This window comes from Gavialis gangeticus, unplaced genomic scaffold (genome assembly GCF_001723915.1).
Source record: "Gavialis gangeticus isolate Ggan-Ray unplaced genomic scaffold, GavGan_comp1, whole genome shotgun sequence".
NCBI lineage: Eukaryota > Metazoa > Chordata > Crocodylia > Gavialidae > Gavialis > Gavialis gangeticus.
This window is the reverse complement of record NW_017729032.1, coordinates 210176888-210196792: the sequence shown is the minus strand read 5'-3', so window position 1 is coordinate 210196792 and position 19905 is coordinate 210176888. Positions and strand designations below refer to the sequence as shown.

The following is a 19905-nucleotide window of genomic DNA, read 5'->3' as shown; positions in this document are numbered from 1 at the left end:
AAAGTAGTAATGCCACTTAGGATTTAGGGCCAAGAAATTCAGTTGGTGTGATATCTGTGCCAATTCATATCAGCTTAGAATCTGGTCTCAAGAGCCCGTTAAGCCAAAACTCAATAGATGCTATTACCAGAGGGGTTAATGCAGATAAATACAATGTAAATTTGCAGCTTTTTGCTTTCCCTGATTTCAGGCACAGCAAGCAGGGACTATAATTAGAGAATGGGTAGTCGGCACTGTTCACCAGTTGTGCGTAAGCTTTAAACTAATAACTCAGCAATTAGAAGAAAAATGAGCAGTAATTACACACATTTTACTCACTGCTAGACAGATGGAACATTTTCTGCTCATTATTGGCAAACTCACTACGTTTATTTCATTTTTAGTGTTTACTGTTTGTTGTAGTTTGATTAGGAATAATTACAGGCTAGGAAAAATATGAAAGAACCAAATAGTCTTTTTATGTTTTTTTAAATGGAATACAGCCACTTCCACCCCCATCATCTTCAAGATGAACACAGCCTCTTTGCACATTATTATTAAAATAAGACAGCACCTTACAGAGCTTGGCAGCAGAGCAGGTTGTTGTGCTAGCCTTCTACTTCTGAAGGGCTGACTCAGATGTCTCTCCATATTGCAAAGCTATTGCATAAACTGGTATACATTTATTGCAGTTAGTAGTTTGGGGTCAAAAGAGGCCCTAGAACTGGAACAGAATCAGAGAGGTACTTCAGGCCATGCCTGAACTGAGGAGGAAAGCAAGTCTTGTGTTATATTAGTTAACTACGTACATCAAGAATGCAGGCAGTGGCTCTCAGTGTGGACCTATAACATTTGGAGCTGTTTCAAAAAGGGAATATTTCAAAATGGCAGCAGCTGTTTTATTCTATTTGTCAGGAGTGGGCAAGCTTGCTACAATGCTAATATAGCAAAACCACTCCAGCTTTAACACTGCTTAATCCAGGTTATACATCACTTGGAATAGTACTAGCTGTGATGACAAAGCCTGAAGAAAAACCAAACCAGCAAGGCTTTTCAGCCTTTTCAGCCCACAGGCCAGATGAGTGATGCCAAGTCTGTCCATAAGCCAGATGTGGTCCATAGGTCCATGGAAATGTAGCCGCATGGGAGAATCCCAGCCAAAGCCTGATGCAGCTATGTGGGAATGGCTTAAATAGGCCCCAGTCCAGTGGCAGGCCTTTACATCCTGCACACCTAAATCAGGCCCTGGGCAGGCTGTTCCTACACAGCTACATCAGGCCCCAATCCCCTACAATTGCATAAAGAACAGGCCAGACTTTTCCGCACCCAGCTGAGGCTGATCCAGCCACATGGGGCTTGAAATTTGGCAGCAGAGGAGTAGTGGCAGCATTAATTGTCACTACCCCCTCACTGCTACATTTCCACATCCATGGAGAGACTCATGGAACAGATTATGTGGCTCCATGGGTCAGATCTGAGTCAGCCTTCTCCTCAAATGTAAGATTAGGTTAAAAATATGAAGTAAAAATAAGTAATAATAGTAAAAAAATAAAAATAAAAAAAAATCCCCACTATTTATTTGTTTTCTAGTCCTTGAGCCTTTAAACTGATATGTTTTCAAGTATATCTCTGTAACTAAGAAGGCTAGCTCATTTTCTGTTAAAAAACCTGAAAGTTTATATTCTTAGGACTTCCACTGCAGTAGCTTTCAGGGGAAAAAATCAAATATGACAAGGTTCATGCTAAAACAATGAATTACCATTACCACATTGCATAATAGGAATTTCTGAGACTTCCACCAGTGGTTTTTATGGAACAATTCTGAAGCTTCTTGCAGGCTGCAGTATCTGTAATTAACATTTCTAGAGAAGGCACATGGAACATAACTGCTACTGGGAAAATCATATGCAGAAGCCTCTGTAGTTTCATTTTAGGTTACACTTGAAGTCTTTTAGAGGGCCAGTGAGAAAAGGGAACATGGCAAACTGTTCATAGAGTCAGCCACACATTCCAAGTGTCACTGGCACAAGAGAAGAATGCCTTGGAAGGGACATTTTGTGCTGCCAAGCACTGACAAGCAAGCACACCTTTCACTAGAGCAATTAGTCCAGGGTTCTCTCAAGACAGCATGAGACAACACAATAATAATGGGGAAGAGGTGCAAACCATAAAAATTGAAGGGGAAAGTGAAGCTGTTCTAAAGACAGAAGACTGTGAAGATTGCAAGGCTGTGACCTTCTGTATCTGGGTTGCTTGTGCATTGTGATGAGCCCTGTTATTTAGTATTTTTGGAGATTAAATTTCTACAGGACAAAATCAAGGGCCCAGTAACAGGTTTATACTGGGACAAAACTGGAGCAGAGACCTGGGACCTAACATGTTTTGAATATACACTGTAATGGAGCTGAGAGACTCCAAGGTTGGGCTCTGACATAAACAAGAATTGGAGCTTGCAATATTGCTGCTCAGCTGCAAACTTAAGAGCTATCTTCTCCCAAGCACAAAAACATATCACATTGGTCAATTTAATGTATTTTAAACCCATAGCTATGATTCATTCATAATCTTGTCGGGTGATATTTCAGCTCAGCTGATCACTAAAAACAAAGAAGAAAAAGGAAAAGGGAATATATATATATATCCTACCTGCTTTGCTGATGTCAGTTACACTGTAATCTGATGAAAACATTTGTCTTGAAGTCCCAATGAGTTCAGGCAGGCTAAATACAGACATTCAAAAAGTCTGAGCATGAACTGATTCAATCTCTGTAGGTTAGTCTAACCTATGTAGATTGAACCGATTTGCAAGTGAATAGACATTCACTTTTGATTCCAGAAATGCAGGCACATGCCTGCAGTAGTTCGGGCTAGAAGCTGGTGGGGCACTAGAACAAACCCTTTCTGCAGGGAGGCTATGCTGAGGATAAGGTGTGGCCAGGCCCCACCAGGCTGAGTATGATTGGGGAGGGGTTTAAACCTCCACCCTGGCCTGGAGGGGTAGGGGGGAAGCAGCCCCTGTCAGGCATTTCCCACTTCTGCCCTCATGGCTCGAGTGGCAAGAGGCACGGCCAGCCCCAGCAGCAGCATGAAGCAAAAGCAGATGGGTGAGGGGGTTGAATTTTCCCCCTCTATCTCTTGTCCCACCAGCATGGACCCGGTGCTAGGGTCTGCCTGGCCAGGCCGCAGCAGTCCATGTCAGGGTCTCCCCCTGACCTCACTGCTGCAGTGGTTGGGATGGGGACGTGACCAGGCACTGGCCCAGCATGGCCCCCTAAGGCAAATGGGGTAGGAAGGGGATTTATTCCCTCCCCTTCCCCTCGGGGGACCACAGCTGCAGTCTGCCAGCTCTGGTTGCCACATCTGCTGCTCACACAGGCAGACCTGGACTGGAGTTCCCCAGGAAGAGAGAGGAAGGAGAGGGGAATAAACCCCCTCCCTCCCCCTTCACTTCAGGGAACCATGCCTGATGATGTCTGGCCACACCCCTTCCCCTGCCACTGGACCAGTAATGGGAGAGCAGCACAGCCAGGTCAGCAGCCTCTGTGATGGTATCCCAGGAAGTGCAAACTTCTTCCTTGTGGGGGGGCACTGCTGCCACAGATTGCTTGGGGCATGCAGCAGTGGTAGCACTAGGGAGGGCCTGTGGGGGCTATGGCCACACCAAAATTTGGCTTAGCCCCCACAGTCACCCCTCCAAGACTTGCTACCACTCACCCCACATAGGCTGTGGTAGCTTTTCCCACCCCACTCCCACCTGCGCACAGCCCCCCCTGCCCCCCCACACTGGGAAGAGGCTTGTGCTTCCTGAGACACCATCACAGGGGCTGCTGCCCTGTCAAGGTCTCTTCCCCTTTTCTGGTCCAGCAGCAGGGACAGGGGCATGGCCAGACAATGGCTGGCATGGCCCCCTGAGACATAGGGGACAGAGAGGAGATTTATTTCCCCCTCCCTCCCTTCTCACCCTGGAGAACCTCAGCCAGGGTCTTCCTGGCTGGATGTGAGTGGCGAAGGCAGTGGCCAGAGCTGGCAGACCCTGGCTGCAGTCCCCCAGGGGGAGAGGGGTGGGAGAGGGGAAACCCACCCCCCTCCTTGCCCCCTTCACCTCAAGGGGCCATGCTGGTCAGTCTCTGGCCATGGTCCCACCCCTGCCACTGAAGCAGCAAGGGAAGGGGGACCCTAACACAGGCTGCTGTGCCCTGGCCAGGCAGACCCCAGCTCAGATCCATGCTGATGGGACAGGACAGGGAGGGGGATTTAAATTCCTTCCTTCCCCTGTTCACATGAGGCTACTGCTGGGGCTGGCCACACTCCCTGCCGTTCCAGCAGTGTGGGGGTGGGGGGAAATGCATGACAGACACCGGCTGGGATCCCAGGGGGAGAGGGTGGAATAAACCCCCTTCTTGCCCCCTTTGCCTCAGGGGTTTATGCCGGGCCAGTGCCTGGCCATGCCCCCACCGCTACCACTGCAGCATTAAGTGCTGGGGAGGACCCTGACACAGGATGCTCCATCCCAGCCAGGTAGACCCCGGCTCAGGTTCATGCCAGTGGGATAGGGGACAGAGTGGGGAATTAAACCACCCATTTCTGTACACTTCATGCTGCTACTGGGGCTGGCCATGCCCCCTGCTGCTCGATCAGTGAGAGGAATGAAATGCCTGACAGGGGCTGCTCCACCCCTGCCTGGCAGACCCCAGCTGGGGTCTGTGCTGGTGGGACAGGAGAAAGAGGGGGGAATAAATCTCTTCCTTGCCTCCTTTGCCTTGCTGGAGCCAGCATCTGGCCACACCCCTGCATCTGCTCTGGCTAGGGAGCAGAGGGGCAGGGCCAGCCCTGCTTTGCTGGAGCAGGCAGCACAGCACAGCACAGCACAGCACAGCACAGCACAGCACAGGGCTGCAGAGGATGCTGAGATGCTGTGGGGCTCCAATTTAACTTAAATCAGGATGGGGGCTGAGACAGAAGTTCCATAAACCAGTTTGACCTCAATCAGTTCAGTCTGATACTACATTCAAGCAGGTTTATCTCAAACCAGTTTCAGCCATTTTGAAACTGGTTTATGTGCACTGAATTTCTGTTCTGTTACAGGTTTAAGCCAGTTTCTGATCATTTAAACTGGTTTATGTGTAACTTCTGCCCATAGCCCAAAAGACAAAGGGATCCCTGTTACACTGTAAAGTTGTGCTCTTACTTATACGTGACACAAGCTTCATTATACCTGGCACAACAACATCTATATTTGTTATGCCACTCACAGCATTTCTAGCCAATGATTAGAACATGTGGAATTGGGGAAACTATATAAACATTTCTAAGTTAATTCTTTGTGAACAACTTAGACTCCCGATAGTTGACAGTCTTCCTGTGTTTTACTTTTTTTCCTGTGTCTGCAGCCTACCTGGCTACAAATGCATGTAAAAAAGAAGACTGAGCAAAGCTCTAATTAATCTTGCATCCTCTGAAATTTGCCTCAAAAGTTTTCTTTCCTTCTTCATTAAAATTTAGTGCCATGATTCCTAGCTTGAATCTAGATTTAAAACACAAGCACTTGTTTGAAGTTTTCTCTCAAGAAAAAGTTAATAAAAAATAACATTATTTTAATAAGACTCCAGTATGGGCTAATGTCTTGCAGGCAAATAGAAAATAAGATCCCAAAGGCTTCTGTTTTCTCTATTCATGTAGATTATAACAGCCATCTAGTTTTACTCTGCTTTGGCAACAATACATGATTGAAAGTCAGGCTCAAGTCGTCAGCATTCAATTCATCACTGCCTTCAGTGAAGCCTGTATTATTAATTACATGCTATACAAGGTTTTAATAGTATCCTAAAATGGGTCTTGTAACAATTTATAAAACACGCTGATTAAGACTACTTTAATTTTAGAGCCAAGTAAGGGTTAGCCTGTGATTCAAACCACAAAGTTTGACAGTGCAAGGTCACTGTTGATAGAGGGAGATGGACATTTACACAGTGCAGAAAGAAACAATGGAACAAATGTCTTAAATGAATTCTTTATGGGATGGGCTACCTACTTTATAAGAGAGCTGGACAAGCTAACAGGGTCTTTTGTCTAAGTTGCAGAAATTGAATCCCTCAGTCTGCAGGGAATGGCACTGAATGATTCTGACAGGTTTGCTGGAAGTTAGGTCCCACTAATCATCACACTGTATTTTATAAATAGTTGTCCATCTATGTATTCAGTCTAAATGGTAGCTTGAGCATGAGGAAGGAGTCAGGCTGGCACCTGTTTTTACTCTACCTACACAATTATTGAAAATATATATTGACAAAAAGTCTATTGAATCCCACACTTTCCCCCGAAAAATCCCACACTGGATGGGCTCTTGGCTAAGAAAATGGAGAGAAGCTGTTGATGCGTAAGGCGTCCAATTTTTGATCACTGAAAAAGTCTTCATTAAAATCTAAACGATCCTTGTTTGGGAATATCAGTATTCAAAGATGGAAATGTCATGTCTCTACTACCAAAATCATATCTATAAAATGACAGAAGTTTATGTGTTTAAAGGCACTGTAGACACTATTACAATTGCTTCAGAGGGCTTTCAACATCCTGGGCATTGTTTCTGGTGTCTTTGAAAACTTTACATGCTTCCTCCCATTTAAGGATGATTCTTGCCTCCCTGGATATGCTCAAAGAATTGTTCTGAAAAAAAGTGGAGCTTTAGAACATCTGAATTGTTTACAGAAATTCAGTTCTTCCACCTACATTCCTGTTATTTCAAGCTATTACTTCATCCTCCCGACATTCCTATTATTTCAAACAGCAAGCTTTCAAGCTTTGTTTCAGTCTCATTACTATATTTACATTGCAGAGTGTTGAGAATGGTATTGAAATGTCTAAGTCAAGCTTTCAAAGCCCACTGGGTTTTGTTGAAAGAAAAAAATTCAAAATGGTGACCACAGGAGTCAGCAGAACGTTCACATCATTACATACCACTGCTGTTTCCCTTTTGGAAGCACCACACTTTTCAGTAGGCGATTATTTATATTTAATGCGATTAAACATAATTAGAGACAAAGAAAAGAAAAGCTAGGAATTGAACAGTTTAGCCACATGTGTATGTATTAATGTTCTACATTAGAAAAAATCTGTCACTCCAATAGGCTTGTATACATACCACCATTGACAAGGGAACATCATACATGTGGATTTCAAGGACCATGGCAAAGTAAAGAGGTCTTGGTATAAATGAGAAACAGATGGACTATGTTTCTTATATGGATAAACTCCCTTCTGGGAAGTAAAATAATTGTCAATCCAGTTCCTACATATGAATTTCAACAATGTACTTTAGCTTCCGAAAATAAGAGTCTGATATTTTAATATTCACTAAAAAGTTTTACATAACCATACACACACAGAAAAATATTTATAGCACGGTTACAGTAACATGATAAACATGACCATTACAAAGCTAATGAAAATATGCTTGATAATGTCAGACTAGAAGCGAAAAAGACAGCACAGAAATTTTTTTTCTCCTGTTTCTATATGTTTCTTTCTAGAAACCCTAGAAGGAGTTTTATTAGTTTGTTTGCATACAAGTTTAGAAATATCAAGTTTGGTCCTCCCTGTTTTGCTATAGGTACCCAAGAAGGACCCAAGGATGTGGTCTGGGAGCTCTCTCAACTCTTAATTGAAAGTCAAGGTGCTAAACTTTTAGCAAAAGAACTTCCCACTTGCCCCCTACTTCTTATTCAGGCATTTAAATTACTTGAATGCTTTAAAGACAAAGCAAAAGCACCATCTACCCCAAAAAGTTTTAAGAAGTACAGATGAAAACCATTTCCCCTCTGTGAGGGTTCACTTCAATGATGCCTATGGCTAGGGATAGAAAATACACATAAACCAGTATAAGTGATCGGAAACTGGTTCAAATCTGTAACACAACAAACATTTAGTACACATAAACAGCTTTCAAAATGGCTAAAACAGGTTTAAGATAAGCCTGGATAAATGTAGTATCAGATTAAATTGATTTAGGATAAATTAGTTTATTGAACTTCTGTCCCAGATCCCCTCCACATTCAAGTGAGCTCACAGTTCCCCAGCATCCCAGGATGCTTTGCACCTCCCCTGGAACAAACCCTCACAGGATGGGTGGGCTAGTCTTTGCCCAAGTTGTCTGTTCCAGCTGAGCAGGGAGTTGTGCTCTAGTGGCCCCCAGCTTCTGTCATGGATCACTGAAGTCATATGGCTGCATTTCCAGAATCAAAAGTGAATGTCTGTTCACTTGCTTATCAGTTCAATCTATGCAACTTAGACTAACCTGCAAAGATTGAATCAATTCAATCTCAGGCTTTTTCACTGTCTATACTTAGCCCTAGGTTCTATCCCTGTTCTGGGTGGAGTGCTGGGAGCTGTGCATCCTGGGATACTGGAGGACTGCAAATTGCTCATTTTATCTCCAAGGAACAGACAGAAATTACCCTGACACGAGCCAGGTAGCACAATCCAGAGTAAACACGCACCTGAAGTGGCATGACTTTGAGACACTCAGAGAACACTTAAAACTAGTTAATGAGCTTTAATGTGTGGATGCTTACTTTTCAAGTGCCCTTAGTATGGTCTCAGTGTAATGTCCAACTGCATCTTCTGCCTCATATTAGAGGCCCTAACATTCATTAGTCAAACTCCTGGCTAATGCTTAAGCTGTGATTCGCTGGCTGAAATAACTGCAATCCCTCCACATCCTCTCTTGCTATTGGGTAATACTGTTCCCTCATTATAAGTGAGGGAGCCATGGAAGAAAAATAGCCTGCACATGCAGGCAGAGATGTATTGAACTACTCATTTTTGCTCTGCAAGCACAATGTACTATTTACGACCAGTATAAACTCCATTATTTGGCACATTTCATAACAGGTTTACCACAATGGAACCTGCAAGCTCAAACATTTCAACATTTGGTGCCAGTGCGATCTGTAAAGGGTTTTACCAGGTTTGGCTACAGCACAGAGTATATGTATCTATGCAGTCATTCATCCAGTGATTAAAATCCAGGAAGCTCAATGATCTTTATGAATGACAATAAGTATCAATATCACCCTTTACAGATGAGGAAGCTGAGTTGCAGAGATGTTAAAGCTCGATCCCAGATCCTGCCCCAGGTGCATGAATTATTACATTCCTGTAGGCTCCAAACTCAATTTTCTGCAGGCACATGGCCCCACCAGCATGGAGCTGCATGCCAGATTAGACACTAAGTAACCTTCCTAAAATCAGTGGCAATGCTCATTGCAACAACTATCTTGATCCCACTGAACTACATGGGTATTTGCTTTTTATTTCAGTGGGACCAAGTTTTCAACATTGCCTATAATTTTCATCCGCCTCCAAACAAATGTTGCATATGTCTTAGGGAGCCTAAATATAATCCTTTCCCTCACACTGCCTCTTCATTGGGCTTTATTAACAAAAAGATCATTCCAAAAGTACCCACTGAACACACCTCAGTTTAAGCATTCTGCCAAGACTCAATACTTCCCGAGGTTCCTTCCTTCAGGTCTTGTCTATACTAGACATTAATTCCTTCTCGTTAAGGGAGATTTCTACCTCCCTTACATCCAGGGTGCAAGCTAGCTCGCCATATGTCTCCATTAAACTGCAATTCCCTGCTGATCTCCAGCACCTATTAACATAGTAGGCTTAAGAAAAATCCTTCCCACCAGCATGTTACAAAGCCTTTTTAGAAAACATGTAATTGAGCTAAGACCAAGGAAACCACCCCCCCAACCCAACACTATACAAAAAAACCTCCTTTAAAGCTGGAAGAAAGCAAGTAAACGAGAGCTAATCCAGATATCTTTACAACAGGTCATATAAAGTTACTAATATTACTAACTGCACTCTGTCACATACTGTACTAGGATTCTGTTAGGTTCCTAGGTTTACTTCTGACACATTCAGTAGCTATATTTCTCAGCTGGCTAGCAGCACTGAAGTATGCCACACTACAAACAAAAAAAAGTATCAAAATTTAAGATATTTTGAAAAATAAACATACTTTATTATAAACCAATTCAGTGACACAAAGCATTCTATTTCCAGTTATCAGAAAAGAAAAGGAAATAATCAAGCATGGTTCAAAATTCTTAACCTAAGGGCTTTTTTGTTCTGCCTCTTAATATCTGTTATTGGTAAGACAGCATCATTCAAAGGCCCAAAAGATTCAGCATGCCCTGTAGAAAGCAAACAGAAACACAGAAAGGCTAAAGTTTAAAGGTAAGGTTAGAGGCATTAGGCACCTAAAGTTACAGTGAAATGCCTAGCTTATACAAGTGCTTAAGCAGGTTAAAGATATAGGAGATATAACCTGTACCCAAAGGGTTTGTCTGTCTGTGCCCTTAGAGCAGCACAGTTACAACCAACAACCCTTAAGTAGGTTAGGCATCTACCTCCCCTTGATTTAACTGACTCCCTCAAAGTCAGAGTAGGAGTTCATGGCACAGCTGGGTCTTAAGATTTTGTGCTTAAAAAACAGACTACAGCTCAGAAGATCTGCTCTCTCTCTTTTTTAGTTTATCCATAAACTGCAATTTATACTGTTAGAGCTATACATTTCATTTACTATTAAAGATCACCTTATTTTTGGTGTTCTTCAATAAGATACAAGAGTGTGCTGCTTTTGTATTGTAGCACAAAAGCAAGTTGAGAAGAGACCTTGCCATCAGAATTCAAAAACTGTGGAAGATCCAGTACCTGCTCCAAGCATAGCTGAAGGAAGATACTAGTGATTCACTTGCTTTCTCTAAAATCTGAATTATGAGCTTTGCCACCCCCAAAGACGCCATTTGTTCTTATTATGGGAGTGTTTGCATTCAGGATTCTTACCTAATTTGTGCTCATTTTCTCTCCCCAGCATGCAAAACAAATTATCTTGTCTAATACAGGCTGGTGGAATTTCAGGCAGACCATCACATGAAAGTCTGAAGCAAAAAATTGGAGCCTTGCTTTCTCAAATTAAGATTTAGGTCTAGGTCTTAGTCTCCCTCCAAGCAGCTGTAAATCTTTGCTGCCAAAATATATGTGGTTTACCCCAAGCATACAATCATATTCAACACAAGGAGATGCATAGCTCTCTCACTAGCACCAGGAAGCATTGTTAAACTGCAGAGCACAATGCTATTATACCCTGGGAGGCACAGAGATCTCCTATTCTCTTCAGGGTACAGCTTTACATATCTCTGGGCACACCTATACATGCTCTTTCATGTTCATTAGCCTACTTTAATGCACATTAAAGCATCATGTAAAAAACCATGCTTTTCACTTAATGCACATTAAAATAGATGCACATTAAGCATCCCTTAGAAAACATGTGCTTTAGTGAATATGCATTAAGCCAGGCTAATGCACATTTTCCTAGTACCTAACTATGAAGGGCACTTTTACACGTGCTCTGAGAGACGCTCTTTTTGAACTAATTGAAGTGCCGCAGTGACTTGTGCACAGCATCCACGCTTCAAAATGGTGGTGGGGGTGCTAGAACTAAAGCTTGTTCAACAAGCTCTAGTTCAAATGCCCTCACTGCTATTTTGAAGTGCCAGGATGCTTATAAACAAGATGTGGGAGGCTGCTGGACCACAGTAATTACCACACTCCAGCAGACTCGATTAATCAGGTCTACTCCGATGTGCTATAATTACAGTGCGTCGGAGCAGGCTCTGTCCTCATATGCAGGCACCCACAGGTACTAGATTAGTAAGCATTAACTAGAGCATATTAATGCACGTGTAGATATGCCCTCTATCATGTACAGAGACATCTTGATCCAACAGCCCCAGAATGAAATCATCCACCTGAATCAGTGCATCTAATTTGTTAACAGCACTATCTTCCACCCATACTGCTGCACATAGACCACTTGGGTACTGGGGAATGCAAAAATCATTTGGACTAGAACAGCATTCAAGATGGCTGTCTAGCTCAGTGGACAAAAACACTCATCTGCTACTATCAATGCTAGTTATTCATTTTATTTAATAGTCACTGGATAAAATGCAAAAAAAGGAGAGCAGAATGGGGGATGCACGAGATGTAACATGAGGAAATCATTTCCAATGTGATGGGAATATCATTAAGTTATTCTTAATAGATTGATTTAAATACCTTGGTTTTCAGCTGATAATGTTGTCCCCTCAGATTCATGAGTCACTGAGTCTCATTTTGATTTTTGATGCCCAAGGTCAGTTTGATAAAAAAAGCCTTGATGACATGCAGAATTGGAGCCTCTGTATACTTCTGATCTACTTCAAATAAATCATCCTTCAAACGTACTTTTTGTAGACAAATTTGAGTGAGACTGACAGGGTTAATCAAGGGAAAAAAAATGTAACCATCAGATAAATGCACTATGCTGACTGAACCAATCTTAGGAATAAGCATATTACAGATTTATGGGTGAACTCATGCCAGTAATTGTCAGTTATAGTGAGTTTGGTTGACATCCAAGAAATACCAAGAACAAATCAAAGATTCCTTAAAGCAGGTTGTTAAAATTAACATCCCACCAGTCAAAACAATTTAAGATACCATTATCCTGTGTAGGAGGATAAAGGAAAACAAAACACCCAATTAGTATACTCTTCTTAGATGATATTTTCCTGCTCCCTCTCATATCAATGGCAAAATGTTCAATTCTTTGGACAGAGCACAACTGACCTCACAGTTACTATTAAAAATTCAGCATCTGCCAGTAGTCACCAGATGTGGGTACAGACACTATCTGTATCTCCTATCACTGTCTTCCTACCACACAGACACTACCTGTATTTCTTAGAGAGAAAGCACAGCGCTGTTACAATCACTTGAAATCAAATGCTGTTGAATTCTAAGCCTTTCAATAGCAAACAAAGTATTTTTTAAAGTATTGCATTTCTTTTGGCAACTCTTCTTATCCAGCCCATTATGCATTATTCTTCAAAACTGATGCAGTGTTTCCCTAGGTGTCTTATCAAGTATGCTATAAACAATTAGATGCAGTTATTCCTTTGGTGGTGACCTGTCAAAAGAGTACTTTTAGTGACTCCTCATTTAAACTAATGAAATTAAATGCTGTCTTCCTCCAAGCAGGGGGCGTGAACCCACCATAGCTATTTCTGTTTCATAATACATTGTCTTTGATCTGCTTGCATTACTCTCAAAAATTTAAATATGTCTTGTGCATAAGGCAAAAGAGAACCTTTGGTCAAATTAACTGCTGATGTTATTCCCTTGGCCTCAACAGAGTTAAGACAGCAGAAAATATGAACAGTTTTCTTTATTTTGAATAAGCACTTTTACTTACAGTCTTTGTAATTAGATAGTCATTTTTATTTGATTGGCAAAGTGATAATAAAAAGGCTTGGCTTAGTGTGCATAAACTATCATTCCCAGCAAAGGAAAGGATACATTTTGTTTGGAAATGCTACAATATACTTAGATTTCCAAGTAATAATTATACATCCCTAACACTGAGCAATGTAAACCATTTTTTTAATTTACTTCAGAGATTTGTTAGTGTTGTAACCAGAACACAAGAGTTATTCAATACCAAACCCCACGGCAATGTGTTGAAAGCTGGCAGAGGAGGAAGAATTAATATTCTTTGCAATTAATTGAAAGTAAAACTGCATTTTGTGGTATGATCTGAATTATTCCAAGATAATAAATGGTAAAATCAAAGCCTTGGACCCAAGCATATAATTGTACATAAATTAGGAAAAATCCTGAAAATAAGATGGGTTAAAAAAACAGGGTTTTTTCCTGCAGGAAGGAATTTAAACTCATTTTTACCAACCCCAAAGTGTTATTTTTAGAACAGGCAGGTTGTCTCCAAGCTATATCAACCCTGTTCATCCAGCCTTCCATTTTGATGGATGTATTTAGGTCTATGTGAATCAACTTTGCCCCCTTCATCCAAGGAAGAAGGAAAATGACATTGTTTAGGTACCTGAGGTGACAACTCTCTGTCACAAACACATATCAAATCTTACAATAGGATTCAATGCAGGCTGTTTCACATTTGCATGCTGAATTCAGTATATCTTGTTAAACCATGAAAATGTTGAGATCCTATACTATCCTACTTGAGCTTTAGGCCAAGCAAGAACAGTAAAGCCCTTTCAAACTATTCCATCAAAGTTCCTAAAACCCACAATGACAGCAATCACCCTCAAATTGGTACTGCTTACATGGTGTTTAAAAAGTAACACCTCTATCTATGAAATTTTTTTTATTATTTTGCAGATTCATAAGCTCTAAAATCTTACAGCAGCAACTAAGTATTCAGCCTGGCAGATTCTTTTTTTTATTCCAAATTGTATCCACAACTCCTGTCTCTAAATCAGTTAGATCAAACTCAGGCCAGTAAATCCTATCCCAATGCTGCCAGTCATCTGCAATCTGAACCCACAGTTAATACATTTAACTAGGAACAGTTTATTTGCAATTCCTTCCATATTGAAGAAAGAACTCTAATTTGGGATGTTGCCATAGTATAAAGGAGAGAAGCCACGTTACTACACCTATGCTGGGAAAACAGAAGTCTTAATTTTCACATTTGTGGCTATTTTCAGTTTAATTTGTTTTGTTTTGATTTTGGTTTACATTATTACAAATCTACCCTTGTCATTTATCTCACAATGATATACCATCAGTCCCTCAGCTCCTCTGGGAATCTAAATGTCACTTGTTCCATTAGTGGGAGCTGTCAAACAAGCTATGGGTGCATTATTTTTTAATACCTCTGCCACCTGACAAGATTGAGTCAAATTGCATTATTATGTACTTCACTGTGAAAAGATGGTCTGTAAAATCTTACCATTTCCCCCTATTTTTGGAGAACAGGCTAGTTTATTTTTGCACTATTACTATGATCATCCGCCTGTGCCTTTCTTCCAGCATCACTGCCTCAGGACAGCTAATTGTGATGTTAAACACAGTCTTTCTGCCTGTCTATCTTGAGGATAAGGGAAGTCGTGGGTGAAGTGTTGGATTGCAATTAAGCTTGACACATGCACAAAGCACGACCTTCTCTAGGCTCTTAGATATTACGATTGACCACGTCAAGGAGGGAGGGGATAGTTATAAGGCAACCCCTAAGTGTTGTGGGATCCCTTTGACATACACTAGCTCATAACTCAGCAAAGGAAATTTACTTTGAAAATTATGCTTGACAGAACAGTTTTATTAGAGTCTGAAAATGACCTTAGGAAATGGGTTCAGAGGTCCTGCTTTACTGACTGCTAAACCATGGTGCTCTGAAATTATTCTTTGAAATGGACTGTTATTTGTATACCTCCAACACTGGCTCCAATTGCTCCTGGAATCCTGATCTGAACTGAACTCCACATGAAGTGAAATGAGTTAGGTAGTTTCAGCTCTGACTCCAATAAACACCAATTCACATCACAAGAATAACTATTTTTAATACAGTGTGACAACTTAGATGGTCTGTCATCTGTAGCACCTCCTTTTGAGCTGACATGGATAATATATCAAAATCAGCCCCTGAGAAGGTGTTCACTTTAGGCCAAGAATGAGGCTATTACGTAAAAACTAATTTGAACAGTATTAGCTGATGCAGAGATACATATTTACACAGAATATAATTCTATTTTTTAAAAGAATAAGGAGGGTTCAAAATATCTTTATTACTCAATAACACTGTACTTCTCTAACATTAAGATCATCCTATATTTAATTGTTTACTATTTAAAATAGGAATTACCATACTGCATCACACCAGTGGTACCTATAAATAGCATTCTGTATCTAAAAATGGAAACTACGTGTATCATAATAGCACTCTGAATCTTCATTGTGCTAGGTGCAGCATAGCCAGACAGTAGGCCTGTGGAAAGTGGCTAGTATTCGCTTCAGATTCGGATTCAGCTGATTCGGGGGACAGTGATTCAATTCAGTGATTCAAATCACTGTCCCAAATAGATTCAGCCAAATCTGATTCAGTGATTTAGGTGCTGCTGAATCTCTGAATCAGCCAGGCCCATCTCCACCAGCCTGTCAATGGCTGCCTCACCCACCCCAGCTCCCAACACTTGTTAAACAAAAACCCAGATTCAGCAGGTGCTGCCAAGCAAGGGGGGCAATCCCTGCTGCCCCCCACTACCCCATGCTGCATGGGGGGCTCTTCATGACCCCCCTAAACCCCCCCTTGCTCCTCCAGCCCCCTCACACAGGTGCCCCACCCAGGGCCAACTCCAGCCCTTTAAGAAAAAAAAATAAAAAAACATGGAAAAAACCCCAGACACTCCACTCCTGCTAGTGGGGGGCGATCCCCATTACCCCCCACTGCATGTGGCTCTGCATGAGCCCCCCAAAGCCCCGAGGCCATTGGCAGTGAGTCCCGGGGCTTTTCTCAGTTTTTTTTTCTTAAAGGGCCAGAGCTGGCCCAGGCAGGGCACCTGTGGGGGGGCCAGAGGAGTGAGGAGGGGATCAGGGGGCTCATGACAGAGCCCCTCATGCAGCATGGGGCAGTGGGGGGAAGCAGGGATCGCCCAGCAGCACACGATGAGCACCGGGGGGTTTCTTAAAGTACCAAGCTGGGACAGGCGGGAACAGCCATGGAGGGGCTCGGGGGGCTGGCAGGGGTCCTCCCATGGTCCCCTCCCCCCTTCCCTACCTCTAGTACTTACCAGCTCTGAGTCGGCTGCAGCTCCCTGCTGCAGGCACCAAGGACTGCCCAAATCATCAAAGCTCTCTGAATCTTTTCTGAAGATTTGGAGAGCTTTGAATCGATTCAGACCTTTAAATTGGTCCCCTGATTCAATTCGGATTTGGAGATTCGGCCATTGAATTGGGCTGAATCTTCTCTGAATCAAATCACCACCCAAAGCTTCGTGCAGCCCCACCAGACAGTGAAACACAGTTTATACCCCAAAGAGATTAAGAACCTTAAGCTTATGAGAAGTAACTGAGGGATATAATGTGGAGATGGGAAGTGAGGGAGCCAATGGAAATAGGAGCTTGTATATTTTTAATTTTCAAAATTATATTTAAAAGACCAGAAGACCCATCACCTTCCTCCTCTAGAATGACCTCCAGCCCCTGACCTACCTGTTTTTATATTTGTGAATCCAAGAAATTCAAAGTAGCTCTCTTAGTTACAGCAATACATTACAAGTCAAAGACTGCTGAAATAACTCCAAAGTCAATTTCTGAGATGTGTTAAAAAATACAGAACCCTACACAAGTCTTTTAGATTGTGGTTATTTTTATCAATGAAACTTGCAATTTCAAAAGAATATATATCATATTTGACCTATTATTCAAAAGATCATGGTTAATTAAGACCAATTACATTGACATACGGTCATTTCTTATTTACTGCACCACATCCATATCAGCCTTTTCATGATTTTAAGCAAAAATCAATGTTTAGCTAATGCACTATAAAGTACCATGAAATAAATGTTCTCTATGTTTTTAATTGGGAATAAGTACAATTCATTAATATGAAACTCCACTCATAATATGAAACATCCACTCCCATGAATGCTTTGCTGAAAACTGAAAAAGCCTGGAATAGGAAAATTTAGGAATTTATCAAGTGACAAGCAAGGCAGGCAGTACTGCATAATTAATTCTTTATTAGTTATGTCAGTATTTTATGAATTATGACTTTGAAAAAGGAACATTTTTTGTGATAAGTGGGAAAGGATCTTTTACCTTAATCTTTTTATCTTGCTTAATATTTTTTCATTGATGGACAAATTCTGAAGTAAATGGGACTATTTATAAAATATAAACGGCCCTAAATTATTGTGTAATTAAATATACATAGTGTATATAGTGGCAATGCTATTAACTTTACCCATCATCTCATATTTGCTCTTCCTTTCTAGCTTTCCATCTACGACTTTGAGTTATCCTTTTTGTGTCATAGTAATACTTATATTGTAAGCTCTTTGGTTCTGAGACTTTCTTGTTTTTTTTGTCAGTGTGAATTCTTCTGCCCTTTTTGTTACAGTTCAATTCACCCAAATAAAAAGGATCAACACAGGTTTATGACCAATTAAAGTTTCACTAAATCCCTTGATATTAGGATTTAATGGGATTTAAGTCAAGTTGGACTCCCTCTTGATACAAAGAAGAAAAATAATCTTTTTGTCATTTGGTCAGTTTAAAATATAAAGCTGAAATTTTATTCCTATTATATGCACCATTTTGGGTCAACTTTATGTAAGGCTAAATCAAAGCTCTATGTATAACAATTTTTTAGATGTTCAAGATATAAAAACAGCTCCCAATTTAGACTGACCCATTAGAAGAGTATAATTGCACAAATGAGAATACATGGGGGCAAAAAAAATACAAAGGACAAAAGTCATTCTGTACTTTAATATCAAGAAGGATATAGCAAGTAGGGCTTTGCAAAGCTTCAGGTGGTGATTTGATTCAGAGGAGATTCTCCCTGATTTGGTGGCTGAATCTCCAAATCTGAATCGAATCAGGTGGCCAATTAAAAGGTCTGAATTGATTCAAAGCTCTCTGAATCTTTGGGAAAGTTTCAGAGAGCTTTGATGATTTGGGCAGTCCCCAGTGCCTGCAGCAGGGAGCTGCAGCTGAACTCACAGCTGGTAAGTACTAGGGGCAGGGGAGGGGACCATGAGGGGGCCCCTGCCTGCTCCCCCAGCCTCCCCAACTCCTGCCCATGCCCCCAGCCCCCCCCCCACAGGTGTCCTACCTGCCCCAGCTCCCAGCATTTAAAAAAAAGCCCTGGTGCTCAGCGGGTGCTGCCGGGCAGGGGGGTGATCCGCACTGTCCCCCACTGTCCCACACTGCATGGGGGGCTCTGCCCCCCGCACCCACTCTCCCAGCCTCCCCATGGCTGCCCTGCCCCATGTGGCTCTGGCCCTTTAAGAAAAAAACAAAACAAGAAAAGCTCTTGGACTCACCACTCCTGCAGCAGCCTCGGGACTTCAGAGGGCTTGTGCAGAGCCCCCCATGTGATGCGGGGCAGCAGGGTTTACCCCCCGCCAGCAGGAGTGGTAAGTCCAGGGTTTTTTCTTTTCTTTTTTTTCTTAATGGGCCAGAGCCACGGCAGGTGGGGCAGCCCTGGGGAGGCTGGGGGAATGAGGGGTGGGGATCTGGGGCTTCATGCAGAGCCCCCCATGCAGCTTGGGGCAGTGGGGGGCAGCAGGGATCTCCCCCCCACCCCGCCCGGCAGCACCTGCTGAGTCATGGCTTCTTTTTTAACAAGTAGCGGAAGCTAGGGCAGGCAGGGTAGTCATTGCCAGGCAGGATTTGGGCCTGGCTGATTTGGAGATTCAGCAACACCCATATATCTGAATCAGAATTGGCCGAATCGATTCAGAACAGTGATTCAAATCGTGACAGTGAATCGAATCACTGTCCCCCAAATTGCCCAAATCTGAATCCAAAGCAAATACTAGCCAGTTCAGAAAGACCTAATAGTGAGTCTTCATAGAGTCCTGAAATTTTCCAGTCAGCGGCAAGTGCCACATCAGCCTGATTTTGGTTCCTTCTGTGCTTTTGCTGAAGCCACTAAGCAAATAATTTTCTATAGAAAACCTAGTCAATTTTATACATTCAGTTTTCCTCAGTTTCCCCATATTAAAAGAATCTGCATTACAGCAGCACAGACCCTAGAAGTCAACTGAGACTGGGGCTCACAGTCCTTACCATGATATACACATACAAACAGAGACCATGCCTACTGTGAAAATCTTATCATCTGCATACATAAGAAAAAAAGCAAGACGACAAACAGAGAGAGAAGGTGACTTATACACAGTCCCAGAGTAAACCAGGAACAGACTGGCAATATAACCAAGGCTCCTGAATTACATCTGTCTACTGAACCATACTAGCTGCCAGAATTGGTACTATTAAGTTTCAGCCTTGTCTTAAATCTGTAAAAAAACTGACCTTCCAATTTGT

General features: G+C 42.0%; 1 protein-coding gene across 1 annotated transcript in view; it reads right to left on the bottom strand.

The window, feature by feature from the left end:
• The window catches only part of DSCAM (DS cell adhesion molecule), a 737680-nt gene that overhangs the window by 657458 nt on the left and 60317 nt on the right, over nucleotides 1–19905 (bottom strand). The gene's annotated exons all lie outside the window — the stretch shown is intronic.